Here is a 14,466-nt window from a genome sequence, read left to right as displayed (position 1 = left end):
TTCTTATACTCTTCATATGGCAGCCACTCCTTCTTCGGTTTTCTACAGTCCTCATCAAGCTTATCCCCACTAGAGTAGCACACTTGAGCCTTTCTGTTCCCATAATCATCTATATTGCAGTCCTTTGTCAAGTGTGGACCACTGCATCTCTCGCAACCCACTCTTATGGCATGTATCGACTGGTCCATCTGTGTTATCCTGCGGTCCATATTATTTAACATGGCCATGACCGCTGCTATTTCTTCAGTTTGGGACCCTCCTCCGCCTTTGATTCCTTCTTGCCTCGGGTTGTGGTATTCGCGAGAGTGTTTCGCGAACTCTTCAATTAGCTCCTTGACCTCCCTTGGATTTTTCTTTGTCAAAGGTCCCTGAGAATCAAGGAGTTGTCTTGTCATCACGTTGACCCCATCATAAAAAATTGACATCTCTTGCTGCACATTTAGGTCATGTTGAGGGCAATTTCTAAGTAAGCCCTTGTACCGCTCCCATGCTTCGTATAGTGACTCCCCCGACTGTTGCTCAAAGTTGGCTATTGCCTTCTTGAGTTTGGCTATCTTGGATGGCGGGAAAAACTGATCCAGGAATTGCTCACGCATCTGAGCCCAAGTGGTGATTGTACCCGGTGGGAGTGCTTTTAACCACTCCTTAGCAGCTCCTTTGAAAGTGATGGGAAGCATCCTAAGCAAGACTGTGTTTCTGCTGATATTTGGGACATTGAAGTAATCTGCAATGTCGTTGACTTCTTCTAGATGTTTAAAAGCATCCTCATGATCCTTCCCGAAGAATGGGATGTCCTTCAGTGCTGTCAATATGTGTCCCTTCAGCTCGAATGTGGCAGTGGCAGGAACTGCGGTTTGAACTAAACCGGGACCCACATCTTCTCGGACCCGCTTCTTGTAAGCTCCCATGGGCATTTCTTCAATTGTTGCCATCTCGTTCCTTGGCTCGTTCTCGGGTTCACTCGTGTGTTCTTCAAATTCTAGCTCGGTATCGCTTTCGGACTCGGTTTGCACGGGTGTGTGATCCAAATGCTTAAGATTGCTCTTGTGCTTTGCTGATGAACTTGGCTCTCCTGTCTTCTTTCCCGACTTCCTAGAAAAGGCTGACTTCAATTCTTGCAAGAGCGTCTTTTTCTTGTGAATTGCAGACTCGGGATCTTCAAGTGGTGGCACCAAGGGAGTGTTTGAGCTTCTGGTCATGAACTCCTGCAACTTGCTAAACTAAAACGTAAAACTGGACTAAAATAAGAAAAACTAAAAATGAACTCTTCAGATTTCACGTCATGAGTGTACTAAATCTCACGTCGTGAACGCTGTGACAGAAAAAGAAACTAAACTAAGATAAGCTAGCAAACAAAATAAATAACCAATTAGACTTTTTGCAGTTTTTATTCCACAAAAAGGGGCGATTAATCTAATGCAACTGAATAAACTAATAATCTGCGCCGTTCCCCGGCAGCGGCGCCAAAAACATGATGTGCACAAAAGTACCCACTAATTTTAATATTTATAACCTAACAAACTTAACTATCTATGCACTTATAGGTAGTGTACCTAGTCAGATTACAGTATAGCTTGGGTAAGTCGGGTGTCGATCACAGGGAACAGTGCTACTAACTAATTTACTTGCTATTAAATTAACCTATTTTATTAACAAAATTAATAAAGGGTTTTATCTGGTTTTACAAGATCAGATGAACTTAAATCAAATTCAATAAATAAAAACACACTCTTGTTTAGTTTGAATCCACTTCTCCCTTATAGCTAGCTAACAATTACGGATTACTAAGTTGGTTTTCAGTTATATTAGTAATTTAGTTCTATCTTACCAATACTTAACTAATTCATGTCAAACCATGTATGTTCACACATAATTAAACACAGAACTAATTATAGATATAAATATGCTATGTAAGATTTGTTGTATAAACGCAATTATGATCACAATTTACGTTCTCTAGCACAGCTAAACTTTATTTATTCTAATTACTAACTAAGATTGGTCAATCCTAGCTCTAACAATTCAATGTTCACTAAATTATTAGGTAAACAGGTTCATGCAGTTTAATGGTCACTAAGCTACACAGAACATGCAATTAAGCAATTAGATAAACAAATATTAACATGCTAGGTTATACAAATCAAACACAAGCAAATTTTTACCAACTAAACTCAATCCATAATCATGTAGCTATTCATAAGTTTAAAGCTTCATCTAGCTAAACAAGAGTAGCTAGATTCAACTGCTCATCATAGTATTTAAACTAAACACAGCTAAAACTAATAAAAGACATGTTCTAAAACTAAACCTTTACTTCTTTTGGTGTTGAAAACCCTCTTCCAGAACCTTTCCTTCGCTCCTAAACGTCTTCTGGAAATCCTTCTTTCTGCCCAAAAGTGTCTCTATTCGTAAAGGTCAAGGGTTTATATACTTGCTGATATCCATAAATTCACATCGTGAATAATCATAAATTCACGTCGTGAGTCTTAGATAACCGTGCCCTTCAAGGATTCCTTCACCCGCGTACATATCTTTTAGAACCAACGATTCACGTCGTGAATCCTTTAGGTCTCACGTCGTGAATAACCTTTTTCCAGATTTTTTCACTTTTACTCGTTTGATTCCCAAAGTTTCTTTCTTTAACACTTTCAGTCCCCTTTTCTTCAAAATGTCTTCTTTTTGGCTGTAAACAACATTTAAGCTCATAAGTACCATTATTCTAAACAAATTACCGACTTTTTAATAAAAATGTACTTAAATATTGCCTAAGAATAAGTATAAATATGACAATATCATATATATACTTGGTAAGTTTTAGGCCTGCTGCAACACCACAAACACTCCCAAACACATGTTGGTCATGTCTCGAATAAATATAGTTGATCAGGCTATATTGGCCCTAGACATGATTACATAACTGTCCAGGTTTAACCGCAGTGTCCAACATCCAAATACTTTTGTTTTGTTCTAATCATGATATTGTTTTCTAGTACGTATATATACTTGTATACTTCTTATCAAATACTTATATTTTAAAAGTATACTTTTAGTTCAGAGCGCTTCAGCCCCTTACTGTTTATAGTTGTATACCATGTAAGGTTCGGTATACTTAGTTCACTATAAACAATAGCTCTGATACCAATCTGTCACACCCCCAAACCGAAACGACAGAAACGTTCAGGTGTGGAGGACGTCATGTGTAGTATCACAACAATTGCATCATAGGAATCAAAGTAAACACAACCATTACAATATAATATGAATGTTTACATTTGTTTGTTTCATCTTTTGCATCCATCACAAGTAGCAAAAATATAAAGACGAGACTCCAAATGCTCCGTCTTGCCAAAAGTCGGCGAGAGTACCTGTCTACTGATGCCTTGAGAATACAAGTGATTTTGAAAACGTATCAACATAAAGCTAGTGAGTTCATAAGAATATTTTGTAGTGAAAATCTGTTAATGAATCTAAAAAATGTATGCGTGTTTCCCAAGAAAATCCAATATTTTCTAACATGTTTGTTCGTTACTGAAAGTGTATTCGGTTCTGTTTGAAAACCCTGGTTACCACCAGTATGTATAGCCTGTTCTATATGAAAACCCTGGCTACTGCCAGTATGTAGTGTATGTTCTATTTGAAAACCCTGGCTACCACCAGTATGTAGTGTATGTTCTGTTTGAAAACCCTGGCTACCACCAGTATGTATAGTAGTTTTACTACTTAAAATAAAATCATGTATTGTATCCCAGAAAAACCCTCCAGTATCATGTGTAGTATTTCTATTATTTAAAATAAAACCAGCGAAGAATGAAATCCCGTAAACAAAGGTTAGTTTATACTATTGTGATTTCGTATAACCATGCTTGATATGACCGATGACCTTAGCGACGTTTCTTCAGGCGTCATACGGTATGATATTTGTCACCCCAAGCATGATGCCTAACTGTAGCTAGTAGTTTAGGTTTGGGATTGTCAGTCCCGAATAGATCTATTCACAAATCTCACGCTCTCCCTCCAAGAGACTCTGCCTATACTAAATGTTGAGGAAATTACCAGTACCCCGAAGGGTACAATTGAAGAGATGTCTCACAATCCTGTATTAACTAGTTTACATGTTGTTATGTATCGTGTTCTTGTAATTGAAATCGTTTGTACACTTAGTAGAGTATAAATAATTATTTCGTGTTATACTCTTGTTATCTGAACGTAGTAATGAACATCACAAACTAAATTTGTCATAATTTATATGATTGATCAAGTAAGTAGTGTGTATCGGTAAAACTAGTAATGATTTCCCCAAACTATATCTATTATAGTTTGTCTGAAAAGTTATGTTCTTAGTTCGTGATTTGTTTTGAAAACTATGCAATTATGATTTGAAAGTGTCCCTTATGCTCCGCATAATACAAAAGGGGATAACATATCTATATATTTATGAAAATCGTTGGACTGTATCAATTGCATAAGTTTTAAACTGGTTGAAAACATTTTGTTTCAGTTCACAAAATCATTTATGCTAGGCTTGTATTCCCCCCTGAAAACTTATAAAAACCATAAAAGCGTAAGGGTATGAACTCACTGTTTGTTGGGTGTAAATGTTGAACTGGAAGATCCTCGAGTTGTTGTACGTGGCACTTAACGGAATCATAATATCAAATAAATACATATATTTATCTAAATTAGCGATTTTGTTAGATAAAGTGTTTGAAAAACACTTGTTTTCGGTTAAGGAATGTTATCGGGACTTGATTGCATCAAGGGAACGGGTTTTTCACCACTTAGGAGGTGTTTATGGTCGTGAACAATGGTTTACGGCCGTGAAGAGTGGTTTACGGCCGACAGACAGTTTACGGCCATGAACAGGGTTTACGGCCGTGAACTCCTTTTTGAAGGGTTTACGACCCTTGCATATTCAAAGGGTGTATGACCGTAAACTCAAGAACAAGGGTGTTTGATTTCGATGAAAATGTGTTCTGGATGCTCCCAATCGACCTCAACTAACGATTTTTGATGTTTTTTGGAAGAAAAGAGGTGTTTTTGGTGTTTACAGCCAAGGGTTCTAGAGAGAGAATGAGAGAGTTTTCGGCCAAGAAGGTTCAAATGAAGGTGGAGGTCCGATATTTATAGGCTGGGGGTATGGTCGGTGGTGGGGTCCACTTGGCCCCAACCGTACACAGGTTTAAGGCCATAAAATGGTGTACGGTCGTAAACAGTTATACGGTCGTACACCCACCTAGGCCGAAAACTGTTAGATTTTGAGACTTTTTGGGTTTTTCGCGCGATTTTGGTTTCTGACTTGTATAGAATTTAACTATAAAAAACTAGTTGATTTTCTAAACCAAGAGTTTGACGGAAATTCAATAAAATTCAAATTTTATTAACGGAAACCAGTTAAAGATAACAGAAAAAGTTTCGGGTTGTCACAGGAACCTACGTATGGATGTATCCTACGGACTGGGAATTATGTGTGTACCGTTATCATTCCATGTCTTTGTCGGGATCCGTTCAGGAGTATTGCTTAGGGGATCCTTGGTCAGGAATTAGTGGGAAAGTTCCCAGAGAAGTTAGAGTTCAGTGGTTTTATCATTTGTTCAGGTATGGTCGACATTTGCCTTATGAAGAACTTTGGAGTTCAAGGCACTACCGTTGCTAGGAAAGAACTGGTAGCATGAAGATGTTCGGGTGTGCTGATTTCATCAATGACATGGAAGACATAAACTAAAAATTTCTATTATTGTTCTAGTAAACTTGTTTTTCCTTCATTTGTTTTCATGTAATGTCTTTCCTACTATAAATGTACTTTCTTTATAATAATTATTACGATTATGTTTATTCGCTCATTATTTCTTTCATATGTGAAGTTTAATATGAGTCCAACTAAAGAACAACACCAAGAAAAGGTTGGAGATATTTGTATAGCAGATAGTGGTAGTAAGTATACTATTCTGGAATCAAAGAAATATTTTTCAAAACGAGTACCAACAAAAACAGTCATACATACAATATCAGGTCCTGCAGACTTGATAGAGGGAACTGGGAAAGCTCATTTTATATTACCAAATGGTACAAACTTTTGTATAGAAAATGTGTTATTCTCTCCAAAGTCTAATAGAAAATTACTAAGTTTTAATGACATATATTTCAAAGGATATGACACAAAAATTGTGACCATTGAAAATAAAAAATATATCTATATTATAGACAAAAAACATGTGCTTGAAAAACTACTAACACTTGATTCTGGTCTGCATTATACATATATACATATGATTGAATCAAATATGGTAATCAAAGGAAAAGATTGTGATCCTGTGTTATTCAGTTTGTGGCATGATAGATTACCTAGGATTAACAATGATGTGAAGGATAAGTGAGAATATGTCACACCCCCGAACCAGACGGCGGAAACATTTGGGGGCTTGGGTGACTTCATCTTGTAATATCATTAAAATGTATATAACTGAAGCAAGACAACACCATCATCATACATATCAAAATACAACAATCATTTTTTACATCAAGTATAGTATCATAGACTACATGCCAAAATATTCAATGTATGATGGTAACAAAATACGACAAATTCCACATATTCTTGTTAACCTTTTCGCTTAACGATTCCCTGATGTCACACCCCTGAACCAGACGGCGGATACGTCCGGGGCTTGTGTGACAAACAATTGAATAATCATCACAATGAATATACATGAAACATAACACATTCATCACCAATATTACATAATACAACCATCATAGTTCACATCAAGTACATTGGTAAAATACATAAGTTCAGTTTGTTAAAAGTACGATAAGTGATGTTACACAAAACGAAACCATACACACTTGCAATTCCTTCCTGCTTAACGATTACCTGAGAATACAAGTTATTTTGAAAACGGTCAACATATATAATTGTAACGCCCGTAGATCCGGGCTAGTCAATTTGGAGATAATAAGGGTCAAAAATGACTTTTCGGAAAAAGATTATTTAGAATAAATAATTTTAATCAAGTTGTAGGATACGTTACAAGGTTTCCGTACATATAAAGAACGCCAAAATCCGAGTTATAACGAAGAAGTTATGACTCGTCAAAGTTTCGCGACGGAACCGGCACGACACCGGGAGACGTAAATAGTGAATTTTTGATAAATGACTTTTTAGCCTTAGTAATCTAAACAAAAGTTGTAGAATATGATAATCTGAGAGTGTCCATAAAAAGAACGCCCAAATCTGACTTCGTGTGAGGAAGTTATGATTTTTCTAAGATTTAGCATAGCAGTGCAAGGCCGAAACTCAAATTTTAGTTCGAGCGGTTTTTGGCCTACGCGACCTAAATGAAAGTTGAAGATTTCATTAATAGGAACTCAGCGGTAAAAAGACAAACGAAAACGGAGTCCGTATGTAGAAGTTATGAATTTTACGCGGACATTTAACAGTATAATCTCCTCGTACTGTTAAATTTAAGATCGGTCGAGATTTAGCTGACGGAGTCAAAATGAAAGTTGTAGATCTTATTTTTACCTAAGCGTGGATATACAGAACGTCAAAAACAGAGGTCGTATGTGAAGGTTATGGGTTTTAGAAGTCGAAAGTGTGTTGTGCGAAAATGGGTGATGTGACACAATCTTGACCATTGCTTTCTCCCCAAGTCTTGCTACTAGATGGTGACATGTGGCACCAAGTTCAACAATTTTCACCCTATAAATAGAACCTCTCTCATCCTCATTTTCTTCACACATTTTCTATTCTTTCTTCTTTTTACTCTCTCTAGAACCTCTCTCTAGCCCCGAAATCCCCCGAAAAGCCTAGGGAACCTCCCTAGCACGAGGCGGAAGTCCCGGAGTGCTCGACAGCTCTGAGAAGAAGAGCTTTTACGCACGGGAATGCTGCTCCAAGCAAAACCCAGTTTTCTACAAAACTCGCTGTAAGTGAGCTATGCCTACGCTATTTTTAATCTAGCTTTTATTTAATTATAGTAACGTTATTAAGAACTAATAATAAGTAATTGGGCTACTATTATGGGTTATATAAGTATTGTTTAACACTTATTTAATAATAATAATAGCTAGACTATTAATTAGTCTCGGCGAATAATAGATTAAGCTCTAGTGGTAATAATACTAGGTTTCATCGAAGGAAAATAGAATCGTTAAAAGCGAAGCGCTGCCCGAGTTTGGAATCATCACTTTAACAAGTGAGTGCATAGCTACTTTCATCTTACACATAGATATGAAGTATTTTAATATAAATTACGTGCTATATGTGCATATTGTCTGAATACTTGTTGTCTATGCCGGTGAAAGATTTTTATACATGTTTTAAATGATTTAAACTGTATACGTATTTTATATATACGAATATGTTGGGTATGACATGGGTAGATGCATGATGAGAGATAAAAGATGATGTGAGTAAACATTGGCAGCTATAGACTTAGTGCCTAGTAAACATCGGCAGCTATGGACTTAGTACCTTTTAGATAAACACTGGTAGCTATGGATTTAGTACCCGATGAATAAACTATAGCTGCTATGGAATTAGTGCTTTACGAACGAGTATTGGCAGCTATCTATTTAGTGCCAGTCCCATAACCCTGGAAGCAAGGGACTTCGGAATAAACGAATAGATGACTCTTAGGATAGATCCTTAAGAGTAAAGAAGATAACGGGGATGGGTAATTGGGTTGATTGCTTGATTGTTTAAACATAATAATTATATTATTGTGGGTTGAAAACCCTATGTACTCACCAGGTTTCCCAACCTGACCCACTCAGTTTATTTATATCACAGGTGTTGATATGATGTCACATTACACTGAGAGATTAAAGAGATGTAGATCACTAGTGTAAATAAATGTAAGTTCCGTTTATGCTTATGTTTATGTATTGACAATGACATCCCAATGTTTTAAAATGAATAAAAATACTTTTCTTCGGAAATACTTTGATAACGTATTTATCATGTTTTACTGGGAACAAATTCCGCAACATTTTTATTAAAAGAGATACTCTGATTTTTTTTATAAAGCATAAACAATAATCGGTCTTTTCTGGCCATGAAAATGGGGATGTCACAATAATGTTTGTGAGTTCATAAGTATGGTTGAATAAAAGCCTTTGTATCTATTGTAAAAAAAAAAAAAAAAAAAAAAAAAAAAAAAAAAAAAACCGATATTTTCTATAAATTGTCTGAAAATGGTGTGAAAATCGAGTATAAATGCATGTGTGAATTTTATAGTTGTAACTTGTATGAGTGTAGTCTGAATTCATTGTGTTGTGAGTAAATGATAAATGTATATGAATAATTTCCCCAGAAAATCCGATATTTTCTGTTTTATAACAACGTCTAAATTCTTGTATTGGTAAATAAGTCGTTTTGTGTTGACACAATCGAAGAGTTAATCTTCGAAATGTTAAATTTGGTATTGAATCTCTTTATGAGCCGTGATAACCATGCATGATAATGACTAGGTTGCCCGTCTTGACATTTTTCCAAATGCCGGTCTTGTTAAGATTTTGTCGCCCTAGACTGGCCTAGTCTAGCTGTAGCAAACAGCTAAGGCGTGGGGGGTCACCCCTTATAGATCTATACACAAACTCTCTCTTTCCTACCAGGAAACTCTAATTAAAACTACAGGCTACGATTGTACACTCATAGGTGCCAACCGACATGTCTCACTAGATTCTCAACCCCTTTTGTACTATGTTTAATGTTTACGTATATGTCATATGTTTTGGTATTCGAAAAGTACATATACAAGTATACTAAGTTCAATGATTATGCACAGTATAGTTATGATCCACTAGCATTTGAATTCCATTCCAAACCCATTTAGCATGTATTTAGACCACAAAGGCCCAATAACATGTAAGAGGGTGATTTAGGCCGAATAGGCATGTGAATGGGCCACACAAGCCCAATAAACATGTAATCCATAACTTAGGCCCAAATTAACATGTAAGTGGGTCGCAAGGCCCAATAAACATGTCATGGAAAACATTGGGCTCAATATACACTGAATTGGGCCCTTAGGGCCCAATGGCTAGGTAACGTGAATATTAGGCCCAATAAATAGTTATAGATGTGTTTCGTTCGTTTGTTTTACTCCGTTGCTTGGTTTAGCTCGAGGTTTATTAGATTGATAATAAAAATCCTCTTCTGTAAAAACGATGTTTTTGGCTAATAATCTTCCAATGTTTAATTAAGGCCCAAAGTTTGTAAAAATGACACTTTAGTCCATAATTCATAAAAATTTTCAAATTTGTCCCAAATGTCTAAAAATTTACGGTTTTAGCCCAAAAAGTTATAATTTCACATTTAGAACCCAGTTTTGCAGAAAAGTGCATTTTCAGCCCCTTGTTTGTAAAAATTTACACTTTTGGCCCAATTTTGGAAAATTTTACATTTTTGGTCCGATTTGAAAATAAATGTTGTTTTCACCCTTAAATTTGGTTTATTTACATTCATGACTTAAACTTTGACCAAATAACATTTTTAACCTCAAAACTTCATTTTTTTTCGCAAATTGGGCCCAAAACCGTGAGGCCCAAATGTTTTGGCCATTAAGCTTAAATTTGCATTTTTGGTCCTTTTTAAAGTATGATTAACATAAATTTACCTTTTCATACATATAGGACTTGTTTGGCCCTTATGAAAACGCAAATGACACTTTTTGCCCTTATCTTTTGTTTTCTTGACAATTTTGACCTTTAACAAGGTTTTTGTTGAAATTTTTTGTATCTTAACCATGTGATTACTTTTGGCTTGATAATGTGATGTATATAATGTCATAGTTCATAGAGCTTTGCTAAATAACACTTAACATTTCGAGATTTGCTAAGATCTAACACATTTGAGCCAAATAAACTAATAATTCACACAAAACATGCATATAACACATAGATCTACACATTTTTCTTGTATTCTCCCCCAAAAATCATATGAAAACCGAAAACAAGGGGGTATGAACTCACCTTTGTTTGATGTTTCGGGTTTTGAAGAAGAATTGGAAGAGATTTTTGGTCTTAGCACACCTTTGATGTAAATCTCGAGCTTATGGGGGTTTTCTAAGAGTATGATCACCAAAAATGTTTAGGAGAAGTGATCTAACATGAGAAAAGAGTTATATAATCTTGGATATGTACAAACTTGCCATGAAATGATGATGTTCTTGTGAAAATCCTCTTGAAACACAAGCGGCCGAGAGTAGAAGAGGAGAAGGGAGATAGAGTGGTGAGGTGACTAGCATGGAAGTATGGAGGGTCTAACATTGTTGCATGTTGAATAATATGGAGGGTCTAACCCTTGGAATCATTCACGGCCCAAATAGAATAAAAGAATGGGCTTATGGCTCCCTAAGGTTAATTGGATTAGTTATGGCCCAATAGGGCCCATTAGGGTTAGAATGAATCATTCTAGACCCAAATGGTCCAAAATGTTTTAGATTTATGAATCGGGTCCAATTAGGATCCAATTAGGGCTTCTATGTCCAATCAAGTTGAATTGGGTGCTTATTGGTCCATTAGGCCCAATAAGGAAATTCTCGTCCAATATGGACTTAAACCGGGATTCTTAAGGTTTTTAGACTCTTTGTTGAACATAATTGATGAATCTAACTGGGCATTGTGTGAGATTTACTTAGAGTATATGATTTACAATAGTTGAACGGTTACACAGGAATAGAATTTCCTAGCTAAAATGCTAGTTATGACACCTGAGAATACAAGTTATTTTGAAAATGTCAACATATATAATGTTGGTGAGTTCATAAGCATGTTTGAATGAAAAGTTTTGTATTGTTTGTAAAACACCAGAAAATCCGATATTTTCTGTAAAATGGTTTGAAAGTGATGTATCAAAATCAAGTATTAATGCATGTGTGTTTTTTGTTTTTGGAATGTATATAAAAATGTAATCCAAAAAAAAAATCTTGTAATTTCTGTTGTAAGTAGAAGGTATTGTTTAATTGTATGTTTCCTCAGAAAATCCGATATTTTCTGTTTATAAAAGTGTCGTGGTCTCAAATCCCTGAGACCGAATATCAGTGTATGTATGTTTTCGTATCGACCAGATTTTATATGTATTCCATAAATTTATGATGGAGTTAATCTCTATGTGAGTCATTATAACCATACTTGATAATGACAAATTCACCTGTCATGGCGTTTTCAGGCGCCGGGTTGTTTAAGGTAAGGTTTGTCACCCTAGACTGGCCTAGTCTAACTGTAGCGAACAGCTCATGTGTGGGGTGTCACCCCGTATATATCTACACACAAACTCTCGCTCTCCCTCCAGGAGACTTTGGTTATAACTACAGGCTACGATTGTACACTCGAGAGGTGTTAACCGACATGTTTCATGAGATACTTAACTGGGTTTACATGAATATTGTATTACACCGTGTATAATGTTTCCATGTACGTTTTATGTTTGCAAGCCCAATGAGTATGTATGTGAATGTATGAGGCCCAACAGACATGTAGAAGGACAACTAAGGCCCACTAAACATGTAAGTTATTTTTAGGCCCAATAAGCATGTAAATGGACCATTAAGGCCCAATTAACATGTAATGTATAATCCATGCCCAATAAACATATAAATGGACCACTAAGGCCCAATAAACATGTAATGTATAATCCGGGCCCAATAAGCATGTACATGGACCACTAAGGCCCAATAAACATGTAATGTATAATCCAGGCCCAATAAGCATGTAAATGGACCACAAAGGCCCAATAAACATGTAACCAATGTATTTAGTTTGTTTGTTATTACATTGTTTGTTTTAGCTCGATTGTTTACCAAAATGACATAAAAGCCCACTTTTTGTAATGATGAGATTTTTGGCCCATTAAGCCGAAAATTTACAATTTAGGAACATTTTTGGGTAAGATTGACACTTTAGGTCCCTTAAGAGCAAAAGTTTACATTTATGGGCTTATTTCAAATAAAATGACACTTTTGGATAAAATAACATTTTCGGCCCAATATCATGAAAATTGACATCTTTGGCCCAATTATATAAAAGTTTACATTTTCGGCCAACTTAATAAAATTGGCATATTCAGCCCTTTTTAACTGAAAACAACATCTTTGGCTCAAATTTGTTTAAATGACAATTTAATATACAAAAGTCATAATTTTTCAAAGTTGGCTCAAAAAAACCGTGAAGGCCTAATTTAAGCCCATTTTGTGAAAAATTTACTCTTTTGGCCCTTTAAAACCATGAATATCATAAAGATCCATTTTTATATAAAAATGACTCTTTAGTCCTTGAAAAACCGAAAGTATCATAAAAGCTTCATCTTTTTGTTTATTTGTCAAAAATTGTCCCCGTATAAGATTTTGTTTAGTTTTTCAACATCCTTGACTTGTTTAACACTTCATCTTTATGGTAAGTTGCATAAAGTGTTTTAGTTTACAAATATTGTCAAGTTTTCATAGATTTTTCGAGATTTATGAAGTTTCATCACATAATCACAACATATAACCTAGAAAACACACTTAAATATGCATAGATACATAGATCTATCACATAAGCAACTTGTATTCTCCCCGAAAACATAGTGAAAACCGAAAACAAGGGATATGAACTCACCTTGCTTTGATATTTTCAGTGTTTGGTGATGAGATGAGGGGATCTCGGCCCTAGCAAGCTCTTGAGAAGGATTTTCGAACTTAGATGGTTCTAAGACGCATGATTCACGAAAACATGGGTGTAAGAGGAGCGAACGACTTTAAAGATGAAGTATATCAACTTGGGTTTATATGATCTTACCACAATATGAAGCTTGAAGTGATTCTCTTGGTGATCTGCCTTATACCCATGATATTCTTGAGAGGAAAAGGGGTGGAAGAGTGTTGGATGATTGAGAGAATAAGGGTTGAGTTTGAAATGAGAGAGAGGTTAGAGAGTGAGTGAGTGGACAAGAGATAGAGTGATAGATAAGAGGGAGTTGGAAAGTTGACCTTGGAGAAGAGTGAGTTGATGTTGCATTGAGGTATGGGATTTATTGATACATGATGGATAACAAGCCTAGGTAACCTCTAGTCCATAGTGAGGTGTCATGCAATTAGTTAGTTAATCTTTCTCTTTTTCTAGGCCGAGAATAGGGTAAGGAGGAAGGAAATGAGAAGATTTGGGCCCTCACTTGTCTTATTTCGAGTTTATGAGGCCCAAAATAATTATTTTTCGGCCTATTGGACCTTTATGAGGGTTCACGGCCCAATGAAGCTCAAGGATGTAGTTTACGGCCCATTAGGGATTATGAAACTAGGTATGGCCCATTAGAAATAAGATGGATCATTCTAGGCCCACATGATCCAAAATGCCTTAATTTCATGGATGTGTGTCCAATTAGAGCTCAAATAGGGTTCCTAGGCCCAATGTAGTCAAATTGAGGTTTATTGGTCCATTAGGCCCAATAAGAGAATCCTAGTCCATAATAATCTTGAACCGGAATAT

General features: G+C 35.9%; 1 non-coding gene across 1 annotated transcript; it reads left to right on the top strand.

The window, feature by feature from the left end:
• Positions 1 to 441: 441 nt before the first annotated feature.
• LOC145103413 (small nucleolar RNA R71) lies at positions 442 to 548 on the top strand. The gene has a single exon (XR_013706506.1). It is a non-coding gene; the product is annotated as a small nucleolar RNA R71 (small nucleolar RNA).
• The last annotated feature ends 13,918 nt before the right edge of the window (positions 549 to 14,466 follow it).

The sequence above is a fragment of the Lactuca serriola genome, chromosome 4 (assembly GCF_051521515.1).
Source record: "Lactuca serriola cultivar US96UC23 chromosome 4, Lser_US96UC23_V15, whole genome shotgun sequence".
In the NCBI taxonomy this organism is placed as follows: Eukaryota; Viridiplantae; Streptophyta; class Magnoliopsida; order Asterales; family Asteraceae; genus Lactuca; species Lactuca serriola.
The sequence above is the reverse complement of the archived record's forward strand: the minus strand, read 5'-3'. Positions and strand labels throughout refer to the sequence as shown.